This window comes from Rhinopithecus roxellana, chromosome 15 (genome assembly GCF_007565055.1).
Source record: "Rhinopithecus roxellana isolate Shanxi Qingling chromosome 15, ASM756505v1, whole genome shotgun sequence".
Classification (NCBI taxonomy): domain Eukaryota; kingdom Metazoa; phylum Chordata; class Mammalia; order Primates; family Cercopithecidae; genus Rhinopithecus; species Rhinopithecus roxellana.
In genome coordinates, this window is record NC_044563.1 from 56,826,439 (window position 1) to 56,840,250 (window position 13,812).

Below are 13,812 nucleotides of genomic sequence, written 5' to 3' on the forward strand. Positions count from 1 at the left end.
CTTGGGTTAATTCCTAAGTGAGGGACTGGTAGGTGTGTTACACAGGTCTGACATTTGACTATTTGTCTTGCTTGTTCTCTAGTTATTTTAAACATTAGTCTTAGAGTTTGAGCATTAAGATGATGTAAGGCATGAGTGGCTTGTGCTTGGGTTAGGTTTGTGTTTGTAGCTATGGCTACTGTTTTGGTTGCCATGTCAGCCATTTGGTTGCCCTGGGATAGGGGTCCTGGCAATCCAGAGTGAGCTCTAATATGTCCAAAAAAGAAGGGAGTTGATCCGTCATGTATTAATTGTTGGCATTGTAAAAATAACTTGGCTGTGTCTGACACGTTTGATTTGTGCTACGGTCTCAAGTAGAGACCTGTTGGGATGGTAAAGGATTTCCCTGTCAGTTTTAGATTTACATTCATTAGCCCAATGTTTTCCTCTTTTACACCTTGGGCAAAGGCCTGGAACCTTTGCTTTGGAGTTTTTATTTGAATCCCCGCCGCAATCTTTTGCAAAATGTCCCCTTTTGCCACATTTAAAACACCCTCCTTTTTCTTTGTTCGTATTATTAAGGAAGTCTTTTACGGTTTGTCCACTGAAAGCTGCGGCCATTGCTAAACCCTGTTGATAGGAGGGCCCAATGTCTGAACAGAGACGGATATATCCAGTTAAGTCTGTTTTCTTTCTATAAGGTCGGATTGCCGCTTGACAAGCTGGATTGGCATTTTCATAAGCCAATTGTTTAACATAATCTACACCCGCCTCGGCATTACCAAAAATCCTTCCTGCGGTTGTTATGAGCCTATGTACAAAATCTGCGAACGGCTCATCAGGTCCCTGCTTGACTCCAGTGAGCGAAGCTCCTGGGTCTCCTTTAACAGGGAGTTTCCTCCAGGCTTTTGTAGCGGCCGCCTGGATTTGTGAAAATAGTCCAGGGTCGTATTGCATCTGAGCATCAGTGTTGGTATAATTACCTGAACCAGTTAACATATCAAAGTCCCAACCGTTTCCTGCCTGTTGGTTTCTTTTGGCTATATCTCTGCAATTTTCAAAAAACTCCGATTTCCAAATCAAATGATCTCCCCCTGAGAGGACTGCTCTGACTATTGTGTTCCAATCTGTTGGAGTAAGCCAGTTATCGGCCACAGACTCTACTATAGCAAGAGTGTATGGAGCAGTAGCTCCATATTGAGAAACAGCAGTTTTTAATTCTTTTATGACAGTGAAATCAAATCCATTATGACGCCTCCAGGCCTGACCCTGTCCGTCTATAGTTTCAGTTACCAGGAAGATATCTTTAGGGGAGGATTCTTCCCTATCTCGGCTAGTAGAAATTCTTCCTTTTGGGACATGTTGTCTGGGCCGCTGAGGTGGGCGAGGGAAGCCTCCCATATTCTCTGAATTAGTTACACTCTCATTTCCTGTTTTTAATTTTTGCAGCCTAATGATTAGTGACTGATGTAACTCTTCTAGCTTAATTTGCTCTTCAAGCTGAGCGATTTTTTCTTTGAGTTCCTCTTTTGGATTGACTACTGCCATTACGTTGGGTGCAGAAGCACCATGTGTCCTGTTATAGGGAGGCGGACGCGAGAAAAAGGGAGGCCAGTTAGGATTATGATATCTAGCTGCCTCTTCCTCTAAGTCATCCCAATTTACATCTGAAAGGTCAGGATTGTCGTTACTTTTATCTTTTCGTGATGTTTGCAGAATTGGGTATTTTTTGGGCCTTTTCTCGCCTAGCATCATTTTGTCTTTTACAGAAGGAGCCTTGGCCCCCTCGTCATCACTTTCAAGAGAAATAAGATCTACTTCTTTGGCGGGGGGCTCCCGAGGTCGGTCTGAGAACTGACCTTTAAAATCTCCTCAGTCTGGGTGACCGCAGCCATTACTTGTGGATCGGCCTCCTTTTTATCTATTAGATCCTTGATTAAATTCCAATAAAAGGCGGTTACAGGAATTTTTTCCGGCCCAAACGTATTAAAATAATCTTGAAAGGCATCTCCCACCCTCCGCCATCTTTTTATATCAATGGTTCCTTCCTGTGGGAATCAAGGGCAGGTATCTTTCACAAAATCAAAAAATCTAAATAAGTCACCACTTTTAACCTTTACTCCCCGTGTCTTTAAAGCCTCTTTTAATTGTCCTATGTAGATTTGATGCTGGCTTAATTCTTGTCCCATTTCGGGCGCGTAACTTACCCTCAACTCCGACGCAGCAGGCTCCCGCGACGGTCGGAGGGATTTTTCTTTCACTTTAGTCGCCGGCCTTTCTATGCGCCCTCTTCCTCACGTAGTTCCCTCGTATCCAAGCCCCGCGTTTGGGCGCCACGTGTCCCGTCCAGCGGGATCCTTAACACAGACCTTGGAGGAGGGGGTGGGAATTTAGAGAGACAAGAGACACAAGAAACGAAGACAAGACAGTATCCTGATCAAGTCTCGTTTAATGGCGGCGGTGCAATGCCTTATATAGGCTGGCAGGGAAGAGGAAGGGCTCAGAGCAGGCAGGGAGGAGAATAATGAGAGACGTCACCAGGCGCATGCTTGGTAGACTTAGTCTTTCCCGGGCGCGGGAAGTTATCTACGCGCACGAGGGAAAAGTTGATGAAGAACCAGGAAGTGCGCCATCTTGTCTCCACAATGCGGAGCTTAAGCAACAGAGGCCGCGGCAGTTTCCGGGCCTCATGGCTCCGGACAGGCACAAAGGTTGAGTGTCTCTTATCCAAATTATTTGACACCGGAGGTGTTTTGGATTTTGATTTTTTTTGGATTTTGGAATGTTTGTATTATACTTATTGGCTGAACATCCTAAACACAAAAATCTGAAATCCAAAGGGCTCCAATGGGCATTCTTTTTGAACTGCATGTCAGTGCTTAAAAAGTTTTGGACTTCGGAGCATTTTGGGTTTTGGATTTTTGGATTTGGGATGGTCGACCTGTACTACCTTTTGTCCCGGCATTTTGTTCATCCACGTTGATGGACATTTATGTTGTTTCCAATTGTTGGCTATTGGGTCTATTTTGTTTTGCCAGTGAATCTTGGGCCAGACTTGAGAAACAGCCTTTATTGTTAAGGTATGACACTTCTGAGGTTTCAGTGGAAAGCCTGCTTTGTTTGTTTGCTTGTTTGTTTTTTTCCAGATGAAGTCTCACTCTTGTCCCCCAGACTGGAGTGCAATGGGGTAATCTCGGCTCACTGCAACCTCCACCTCCCTGGGTTCAAGCGATTCTCCTGCCTCAGCCTCCTGAGTAGCTGGGGATTACAGGCGCCGGCCACCGCGCCTGGCTAATTTTTGTATTTTTAGTAGAGATGGGGTATCACCATGTTGGCCAGGCTGGTCTTGAACTCCTGACCTCAGGTGATCCACCCGCCTCTGCCTCCCAAAGTGCTGGGATTACAGGCGTGAGCCACCGCCTGGCCTAAGCCTGGGGTGTTTACCAAATCCCTATAAGTTGGACTCAAACTTCTAATTCTATCCCCTTGTGATGGGAAACACCTGAAATCTCCGCTCAATTCTTCTGGCTTTCTATCTACTGCTTTCCACTGGGCTCCTTGGAGTCAACTCTGCTTACATGTTTTGTTTTTTTTTCTTTTGAGATGGAGTTTCGCTCTTGTTGCCTAGGCTGGGGTGCAATGGCATGATCTCAGCTCACTGCAACCTCTGCCTCCCAGGTTCAAGCGATTCTCCTGACTCAGCCTCCTGAGTACATTAAAGGGATTACAGGCATGAGTCACCACACCTGGCTAACTTTGTATTTTTAGTAGAGACAGGGTTTCTCCATATTGGTCAGGCTGGTCTGGAACTCCTGATCTCAGGTGATCTGCCTTGGCCTCCCAAAGTGCGGGGATTAGAGGTGTGAGCTCACTGTGCCTGGCTGTGCTTATATGTTAAAGGGTCAGGCCAGACCTTTGGAAAGAAGAGGGGCATGGAGTGGGTAAGCCCTCAAATCTGTATATAGACTTATTTGGGGGCTTACCCCCTTTGTGCCCCTCTTCTTTCCAGGATTTCCCCTTCAATTTCTAGTCATTTTAGCAGCCCCTAATTTCACCCTTTAATATCTCAAGCAGCTTCCTGCTTCCTAGAGATTTCTGCCTGAGTCCTAGCTTCCATACACTGCTCAGACTGGGGAGTACCTTCAGGAAGAAAGTATAGAAAAGGAGATTTCCCCAGTGTGGTTCCCATCTAACTAAGGGAGGAGACCACCCCTCATATCATCTTATGCCCAATTTCTGCCTCCAAAGAAAGAAGAAGTATAAACTAAAAGGCAGAAATGAAATCCACAGGCAGACAGCCTGGCGACGCACCCTGGGCCTGGTAGTTAAAGATCGACCCCTGACCTAATGGGTTCTGTTATCTATAGAATACTGACATTGTACAGAAATGCACTGTGAAAATCCCTATCTTGTTTTGTTCCGATCAAATTACCAGTGCTTGCAGCCCCCAGTCACATACTCCCTGCTTGCTCAATCAATCATGACCCTCTCACATGCACCCCATTAAGAGTTGTGAGCCCTTAAAAGGAACAGGAATTGCTCACCTGAGGAGCTCGGCTCTTGAGACAGAAGTCTTGCCAATGCCCCCAGCCGAATAAACCCCTTCCTTCTTTAACTCGGTGTCTGAGGAGTTTCGTCTGTGGCTCATCCTGCTACATAACAAGGGTGAGGCCGGGCGCGGTGGCTCAAGCCTGTAATCCCAGCACTTTGGGAGGCCGAGACGGGCGGATCACGAGGTCAGGAGATCGAGACCATCCTGGCTAACACAGTGAAACCCCGTCTCATACTTACCTGGCAGGGGAGATACCATGATCACGAAGGTGGTTTTCCCAGGGCGAGGCTTATCCATTGCACTCCGGATGTGCTGACCCCTGCGATTTCCCCAAATGTGGGAAACTCGACTGCATAATTTGTGGTAATGGGGACTGCGTTCGCGCTTTCCCCTAAAAAAAAAAAAAAAAAAAAAAAAGAAACCCCGTCTCTACTAAAAAATACAAAAAACTAGCTGGACGAGGTGGCGGGTGCCTGTAGTCCCAGCTACTCGGGAGGCTGAGGCAGGAGAATGGGGTGAACCTGGGAGGCGGAGTTTGCAGTGAGCCGAGATCTGGCCACTGCACTCCAGCCTGGGCAACAGAGCGAGACTCCGTCTCAAAAAAAAAAAAAAAAAAAAAAAAAGTGTGAATCCCCTCCAATTTCGGACTGTTTTTGTTTCCTCTGCAGTGGTTTCAAATCCTTGTTTTTGTTTTTTAATTCAAATACAGAGTTTCACTCTGTCACTCAGGCTGGAGTGCGGTGACACAATCTCAGCTCACTGCAGCCTCAAACTTCTCAGCTCAAGCCATCCTCCTGCCTCAGCCTCCCAAGTAGCTGGGACTACAGGTGCACGCTGCCATGCCTGGCTAATTAAAAACAAAACAAAATTTTTTTGGAGACGGAGTCTCACTCATCCACCCAGGCTGCAGTGCAGTGGCATGATCTCAGGTCACTGCAACCACTGTCTCCTGGGTTCAAGCGATTCTCCTGTCTCAGTCTCCCGAGTAGCTGGGATTACAAGCACCCACCATCATGCCCGGCTAATTTTTATATTTTAGTAGAGATGGGATTTCACCTTGTTGGCCCGGCTGGTCTTGAACTCCTGACCTCAGTTGATCCACCCACCTTGGCCTTCCAAAGTGCTAGGATTACAGGCTTGAGCCACCGTACCCGGCAAAAAAAAAAAAAAAAAAAAAAAAAAAAAATTTCAGAGACAGAGTCTCACTATGTCACCCAGGCTGGTCTTGAACCCTTGGGCTCAAGTGATCCTCCTGCCTTGGCCTCCCAAAGTGCCGGAATTACAGACTTGAGCCACCATGCCCAGCCAAATCCTTGTTTTTATCTTTTGTTCAACATTTATATTGTTATCTGGAGGAGGGTGGAGGATAATACTCTACCATTAACAGAATCAGAATCATTTTCTCCCTGTTTTAGAAAGCCAGGCATCCTGGCAAAGGCCTCTCTGTTAGCAAGGACATCTATCCCTTCATGTTGCCTCCCATTCTGAGCTATTCCTGTAATTCACCCAGTTGCATTTCACAGTGAAGTGGATACTTGAATTTTTTTGGCTGCTCACCTTCTAAACTCTTTTCTTTTCTTTTCTTTTCTTTTTTTTGAGACAGAGTTTTGCTCTGTCACCCAGGCTACAGTGCAATGGCACTATCTTGGCTCACTGCAACCTCCGCCTCCTGAGTTCAAGCAATTCTCCTGTCTCAGGCTCCCGAGTAGCTGGGATTACATGCATGCACCACCACCCCCAGCTCATTTTGTTTTTTTGGTAGTGACAGGGTTTCACCATGTTGGTCTGGCTGGTCTCAAACTCCTGATCTCAGGTGATCCACCCGTCTTGGCCTCCCAAAGTGCTGGGATTACAGGCATGAGCCACTGCACCCAGCCAACTCTTTTCTTAAGTTTGAGGAATTCTCTATTTCATGAGTCTTACAGTAAGTCAAAGCCCACCTCCCAGAATGGAAATCTCAAATGCCATCTACACAGTTTCTTAGCATCTTTGAAGCAAGGTTGGGAGCACATAACCTAGACTCAGTCCAAATGCATAGGGGACTTTGACTCAAAGATGCAGAGCCAACAAAGAGTCCATCCTGATGACAGAGGCAGCAGTGACCATATCTAGTTTCTGGGGGCAGCAACAGGGCTGGGTTTGGTGCTGGAGATAATGGGGATGTGAACTGTGGTGTCCACTGTTCAGCAGTGGCAGCTACCTAAATATATGGCAATAACTTTTTTTGTATGTTTAAGTCTGTCAGAATTGGTTTTTGTTGATTACAAATGAGAATTTTGACGCCGGGCACGGTGGCTCACACCTGTAATCGCAGCACCTTGGGAGGCCGAGGCGGGCAGATCCGAGGTCAGGAGATTGAGACCATCCTGGCTAACACCTCTCTACTAAAAATACCAAAAATTAGCTAGCGTGGTAGCGGGTGCCTGTAGTCCCCGTGTAGCTGAATGAGCGGCAGACAAAACTCCTCAGACACCGAGTTAAAGAAGCAGGCCGGGCGCGGTGGCTCAAGCCTGTAATCCCAGCACTTTGGGAGGCCGAGACGGGCGGATCACGAGGTCAGGAGATCGAGACCATCCTGGCTAACACAGTGAAACCCCGTCTCTACTAAAAAAAATACAAAAAACTAGCCGGGCGAGGTGGCGGGCGCCTGTAGTCCCCAGCTACTCGGGAGGCTGAGGCAGGAGAATGGCGTGAACCCGGGAGGCGGAGCTTGCAGTGAGCTGAGATCCGGCCACTGCACTCCAGCCTGGGTGGCAGAGTAAGACTCCGTCTCAAAAAAAAAAAAAAAAAAAAAAGAAGGAAGGGGTTTGTTCGGCCGGGGGCATTGGCAAGACTTCTGTCTCAAGAGCCGAGCTCCCCAAGTGAGCAATGCCTGTCCCTTTTAAGGGCTCACAACTCTAAAGGGGTGCACATGAGAGGGTCGTGATTGAGCAAGCAGGGGGTATGTGACTGGGGGCTGCAAGCACCGGTAATTAGATCGGAACAAAACAAGATAGGGATTTTCACAGTGCATTCCTATACAATGTCAGTAATCTATAGATAACAGAACCCATTAAGTCAGGGGTCGATCTTTAACTACCAGGCCCAGGGTGCGTCGCCGGGCTGTCTGCCTGTGGATTTCATTTCTGCCTTTTAGTTTATACTTCTTCTTTCTTTGGAGGCAGAAATTGGGCATAAGATGATATGAGGGGTAGTCTCCTCCCTTACCAGCCACTCTGGAGGCTGAGGCGGGAGAATGGCGTGAACCTGGGAGATGGAGCTTGTAGTGAGCCCAGATCGCGACAGTGCACTCCAGCTCGGGCGACAGAGCGAAGCTCCATCTCAAAAAAAAAAAAAGAAAAAAAAGAGAGAACTTTGAAATGTCCACCTAGTGATAAATACAACAATTCCACCTTATGAAAATGGGGACTGGAGATCTTGTTAGACAAATCTAAAACAGGCCCTGAGCCACACTGGGGAGCTGCCTTGTCTGAACCTGCTTCCTCAGGATACGGCCCCATCTTCCTTTCCAGTCCCTCCCCACTACTCTGCTTTCGCCACAGATCCATGTGAATTCCCCCAAGCATTGTGCCCTTTCCTTCCTTCCTGGCTTTGCAGCTGTTGTGTGTCTTCTTCCTGGAATGCAGTTATCATTCCTCCCTCTGAATTGCTGACACCATGTCCTAATTGGGCTTCCTCTCTGCATCCCTTCTGGTGCATGTCCAATCCATTCTTCACACATCAGCCAGAGCATCTTCTCCAAATGCATGTCTGAGCATGTGACCTCTCTGCTCAGCCTCTTCATTGATACTTGGATGAAGAACAAATTCCTTACATGACCCTCCAGGCCCAGCATGGTCTCGTTCCTGGTTACCCCTCCAACTTTATTGGGGGACACTTAGGAGGTAGTCTGGGACTAGGTAGCTATGGATTGAGGTGGACAAGGAAGGAGTCAAAGATCACACTCAGATTTCTGGTTGGGCAGAGGTAGGGAAGCTCCTTATTAGTTTCTCAATTTCTAACATCTTTATTTTTTTTAGAGACGGGATTTCACCGTGTTAGCCAGGGTGGTCTCGATGTCCTGACCTCGTGATCCACCTACTTACACTACACTTACACTTCAGTCTGACTTTAGTCTGACACTCAGCTATCTGACCAGCTATGCAGCAGCTTTGGGTTTCAGTCCTTGCTCTACCTTTCATTTGCTATGCCCTTGGTTTAGGCAATTTCCCTTGTAAAGTTTTGTATTCTAATCTAAAAAGCCGACAAATACTTCCTCTCTCTCTCTCCTTTTCTTCTTCTTCTTCTTTTGTTTTTTTAAAGAGACAGGGGTCTCTCTGTCGCACAGGCTGGAGTGCAGTGGTACAATCATAGCTCATGGCAGCCTCAAACTCTTGGTCTAAAGGGATCCTCCTCCCTAAGTCTCCCGAGTAGTTAAGACTACAGGCACACACCACCAAACCCAGCTAGTTTTTTTTTTTTTTGAGACAGAGTCTCGCTCTGTCGCCCAGGCTGGAGTGCAGTGGCTGGATCTCGGCTCACTGCAAGCTCTGCCTCCCGGGTTCATGCCATTCTCCTGCTTCAGCCTCCCGAGTAGCTGGGACTACAGGCACCCGCCACCACACCCAGCTAATTTTTTTTGTATTTTTTAGTAGAGACGGGGTTTCACCGTGTTAGCCAGGATGGTCTTGATCTCCTGACCTTGTGATCCACCCGTCTCAGCCTCCCACATTGCTGGGATTACAGGCTTGAGCCACTGCGCCCGGCCTTTTTTTTTTTTTTTTCTGTAGAGGTCTCACTATGTTGCCCAGGCTGGTCTCAAACTCCTGGGCTCCAGCAATCCTCCTGCCTCAGCCTCCCAAAGTGCTGGGATTACAGGCATGAGTCACCACATCCAGAACCCCCTTTCTCATTTTTCAATAAGAAATTATTGTGAGTGGTAAATTTCAGGCATGTAACTAGCCCTAGTTGGAATACAGTTGGAGATGACCATCTCCTATGAGCCTCAGCTGTAGAAGCCATTTGCCTTTGAGCAAAAAAAAAAAATCACTCTGTTGCTCAGGTGGAGGATATGAGACAAATGGGTTGACGGGAAGAATGGAGCCCACCAGTCCTCTCCATCATGACTTCCCTTGGAGAATTACATGGAGAGTTGGAACAGACAGACCCTGACCCAAACCTGTGAGTCATCCTGGATCCTCCATTATTCACAGCCAGTCTCTCAGTAGGTGCTGGCGGCTCCCCTTCCAAATATATCCTGAACCCGGCCAGGCGCGGTGGCTCACGCCTGTAATCCCAGCACTCTGGGAGGCTGTACCTTAGGAAGCTGAGTCACTAGAATCGCTTGAACCTGGGAGGTGGAGTTTGCAGTGAGCCAAGATCGTGCCACCGCACTCCAGCCTGGGCAACAGAGTGAGATTCTGTCTCAAAAAAAAAAAAAAAAAAAAAAAAAAAATCTGCTTCCCAAATATATCCTGAACCCCTTTACTTCCTTCATTTCTGTGGCCACCTGTCTTGCCCAAAACCCCACCCTGACAACTGCAATAATGGGGTGCCTTGCCTCTGCTCTTGTCCAGTACCAAGTCACCTCTAGCCAACAGCTAGAGTGACCTTTAAAAATGTAAAGGAGATACTGGTACTCAGCTGCTTAAACCTCCCACTGGCTCTTCAAATTCTTCATCCCCAACTACAAGTCCTATGTGACCCCAACCCTGCTGCCTCACCTGTACTACCCCTTGCCTGTTCACCAACACTAGGAGCACTGTCCTTGCTTCTGCGCCCCTGCAGTTGCTCCTTCTGTTTGGGCAGCTCCTTCCCTGACTGTCCCCTCTCATTGCTGATTCTTTTCTGCAGGTCTCAGCCCAAAGCCCACCTCCTTGGAGGGCCTTTTTCTAAGTCTACTTGTCCCTATCACCCTGTTTCATTACTGTTTTATTTTCTTCATAACACTTATTACTGACTGAGATTATATTGTAGATATACAAAGAGTTCTCCTCAACGTTATCACTTTTACATTTCTTTTTTTTTTTTTTTTTTTTTTTTGAGACGGAGTCTTGCTCTGCTGCCCAGGCTGGAGTGCAGTGGCCGGCTCTCAGCTCACTGCAAGCTCCGCCTCCCGGGTTCACGCCATTCTCCTGTCTCAGCCTCCCCAGTAGCTGGGACTACAGGCGCCCGCCTCGTCGCCCGGCTAGTTTTTTTTTTTGTATTTTTTTAGTAGAGACGGGGTTTCACCGTATTAGCCAGGATGGTCTCGATCTCCTGACCTCATGATCCGCCCGTCTCGGCCTCCCAAAGTGCTGGGATTACAGGCTTGAGCCACCGCGCCCGGCCACTTTTACATTTCAATAATTTTTTTTTTTTTTTTTTTTTTTTTTGAGATGGAGTCTGTCTCTGTCAACCAGGCGGGAGTGCAGTGGCGTGATCTCGGCTCACTACAATCTCTGCTTCCCAAGTTCAAGTGATTCTCCTGCCTCAGTCTCCCAGGTTGCCAGCACTACAGGTGCCCGTCACCATGCCTGGCTAATTTTTTTTTTGTATTTTTAGGAGCGACAGGGTTTCACCATGTTGGCCAAGCTGGTCTTGAACTCCTGACCTCAAGTGATCTGCCCGCCTTGGCCTCCCAAAATGCTAGGATTATAGGCCTGAGCCACCATGCCCGGCCATTTTATTAATACATAAATATATTTTTCATAGAGCCTGGCAGGTAAAGCAAAATTGTCCTCTTGACTTTTCTTCTGCCATCCTTGCTCCCTCACTGGAATTTAAAGTAAATTAAATTATAGTTTCTACTATGTATCAGTTTCCCTTTGGGGGTAGGTTAGAGGAAGGGAGGTCAGAGGCAAGGCCCAGAAGAGGCTATGGATTTGGGCAAATGACTTAATTTCTCTGAATATCAGTTTGCTCATTTATAAAAAAGGGAAAAGAGGGCCAGGCACAGTGGCTCATGCCTGTAATCCAACACTTTGGGAGGTGGGAGGATCACTTGAGGCTAGGAGTTTGAGGCCAGCCTGGGCAACATAGTGAGATCCCATGTCTACAAAAACTAATTTAAAAATTAGCCTGGTGTGGTGGTGCATGTCTGTAATCCTAGCTACTCAGAAGGCCGAGGCTGGAGGATAGCTTAAGCTGAGGAGTTGGAGACTGCAGTGAGCTATGATGATGCCACTGTAGTCTGCATTCCAGCCTGAGCAACAGTAAGACCTCATCAGAACAAGAAAAAAGGAAGAGAGCACTTATCTCATAGAATTGTATCAAGTAGCACCAGGCATACCACAGCCCCGCCTCATGGAGTTTATAGGCCAATGGGGATATGCAGTATTTGGACTCCTGCATGTTGACTCCACAGTCTACCAGTCTGTTCAGTGTCCCTAAATGTTGGAGCCCTGCTTTGCAAGCTGTGGGGAGAGGTTATCTGAAACCTCCTGATGCATCTTTCTGGACTGTTTCTTTTACTCAGAAGTAATTAAAAACATTATTTTTACAGTAAAACAAATACAAAAACAAACACAGTAAAATAAATACACGAAGAATTTGCGTGAGTTTTTAAAATTTAGGGCCAGGTGTGGTGGCTCATGCCTGTAATCCCAGCACTTCGGGAGGCCGAGGTGGGTGGACCACCTAAGGTCAGGAGTTCGAGACCAGCCTGGCCAACATGGTGAAACCCCCATCTCTACAAAAATACAAAAATTAGCTGGGCATGATGGCAGTGGCTGTAATTCCAGCTACTGGGGAGGCTGAGGTGGCAGAATTGCTTGAACCCAGGAGGCAGAGGTTGCAGTGAGCCAAGATCATTCCATTGCACTCCAGCCTGGGTGGCAGAGCGAGACTGCGTGTCCAAAAAAAAAAAAAAAAAAAAAAAATACATTTAGATGTTTTAGGCATCAGCATGGAGAGATCCATTGGAGATCATATGGTTTGGTCAAACCTGTTTTATAGGTGGGGAAACTGATGTGGAGAGTGGCAGGACCTGGCCTCACCATCCTGGTTAGGGATCTCCTGTCATCAAAAAGATTCTAGTCTGCTCCTTTCCAGATCTCTGAGCCCTGCAGAAACAACAGGTGGCTTCCTCTTCTTCCCCTGTGGAGGGTGAAGCCCAGAGGCCAAGACTGGGAGGAGGGTTCTGGGCCTTCATCCATTTTCTCTAGCTCCTAACATTGCCCAGAGGTGGGCCACCCTGCCTACCCATCAGCCTCCCCCTGCCCCTCTGCCAAATCTGGACATAATTATAGTAATTATACTGCATATAAACAGTATAGGTAACTGCTTCTGAGCATGATTACAGGAGATGTTTACACACTCACAACAGCATCAGAGTAAATGATAGCTTCCTTTCCCCTTAATACTTAGACCTTTCAGGGATAGTTAGCCAAATCTCAGCATTGAGGGTGTGGGAAAGACCTTACAATTTCCCACTACCTGCAAAGCAGGAAGGCACCTTGGACAAAGCAGGGTCCCAGCCAAGATTTCACAGGACATCAAGAAGCCTGCAGAGAAGTGGGCTAACATCTACTGGGCACCTACTATATGCAGGCACTCAGGGGAGGCTAGCAAACACAAGCAAGTTCTTTCAACCTATTAATTCTGCAGGCTGATATTAGTGTATCCTCACTTTACAGGTCCGGACATGGGTTCTCAGAAGCTTGGTGTATAGGGTCACCCGCAGTAGGCCATGGAGCTGGGCATGGGCACTTTCCACGGTGCTACCCGGTCACATCAGCGGGCCAGCTCTGCCCTCTTCCTTTATCGCCTCTTCTCACTTCTCGCAGCTTCCCTTTCCTGGGCGGCTTCCTGCAGCCCTTGCTGGCCGCGGGTCTCCGCTCAGTTCCCCAGTGTCAAGGCCGTCTACTGCCCCCTCCACCCCTTCTTCCTGTCTCTGTTGGGTGACTGGGTGTTATCTCTCCAGTAGAAGGGGGTGGGGTGGGGTGGAATGGGGAAGGGTGGAGCACAAGGCGAAGGCCTTGCCAGGCATCCCGGGGTCTCCAGCTAAGCGAGCGGCCGCAGGGAGTGCGGCCTCGGGGTCGCCAGACCCTCGGCTTCCAACCACACCCACACACAAAGGCTGCCCCGGCATGCGCGGGAGAGCGCGCTCGCACCCACGGCCGTGCGCACACACGCACAACTGCACAAAGACGTGCACACTCCTCCATCCACACCAATACACTCCTTAATAGGGCCCGCACACAGCCGTGCGCCCTCACGTACACCACACCACCACCACCATACACACACACACACACTCACTCACTCATACGGACTCGCACGCGGGTGGACCCCTCCCCCACCACAAACGCCGACCCTGGGGC

General features: G+C 48.1%; 1 non-coding gene across 1 annotated transcript; it reads left to right on the top strand.

Annotated features, from left to right (window-relative positions):
* Positions 1–4,762: 4,762 nt before the first annotated feature.
* LOC115893804 lies at positions 4,763–4,924 on the top strand. The gene has a single exon (XR_004053852.1). It is a non-coding gene; the product is annotated as a U1 spliceosomal RNA (small nuclear RNA).
* Positions 4,925–13,812: the final 8,888 nt, after the last annotated feature.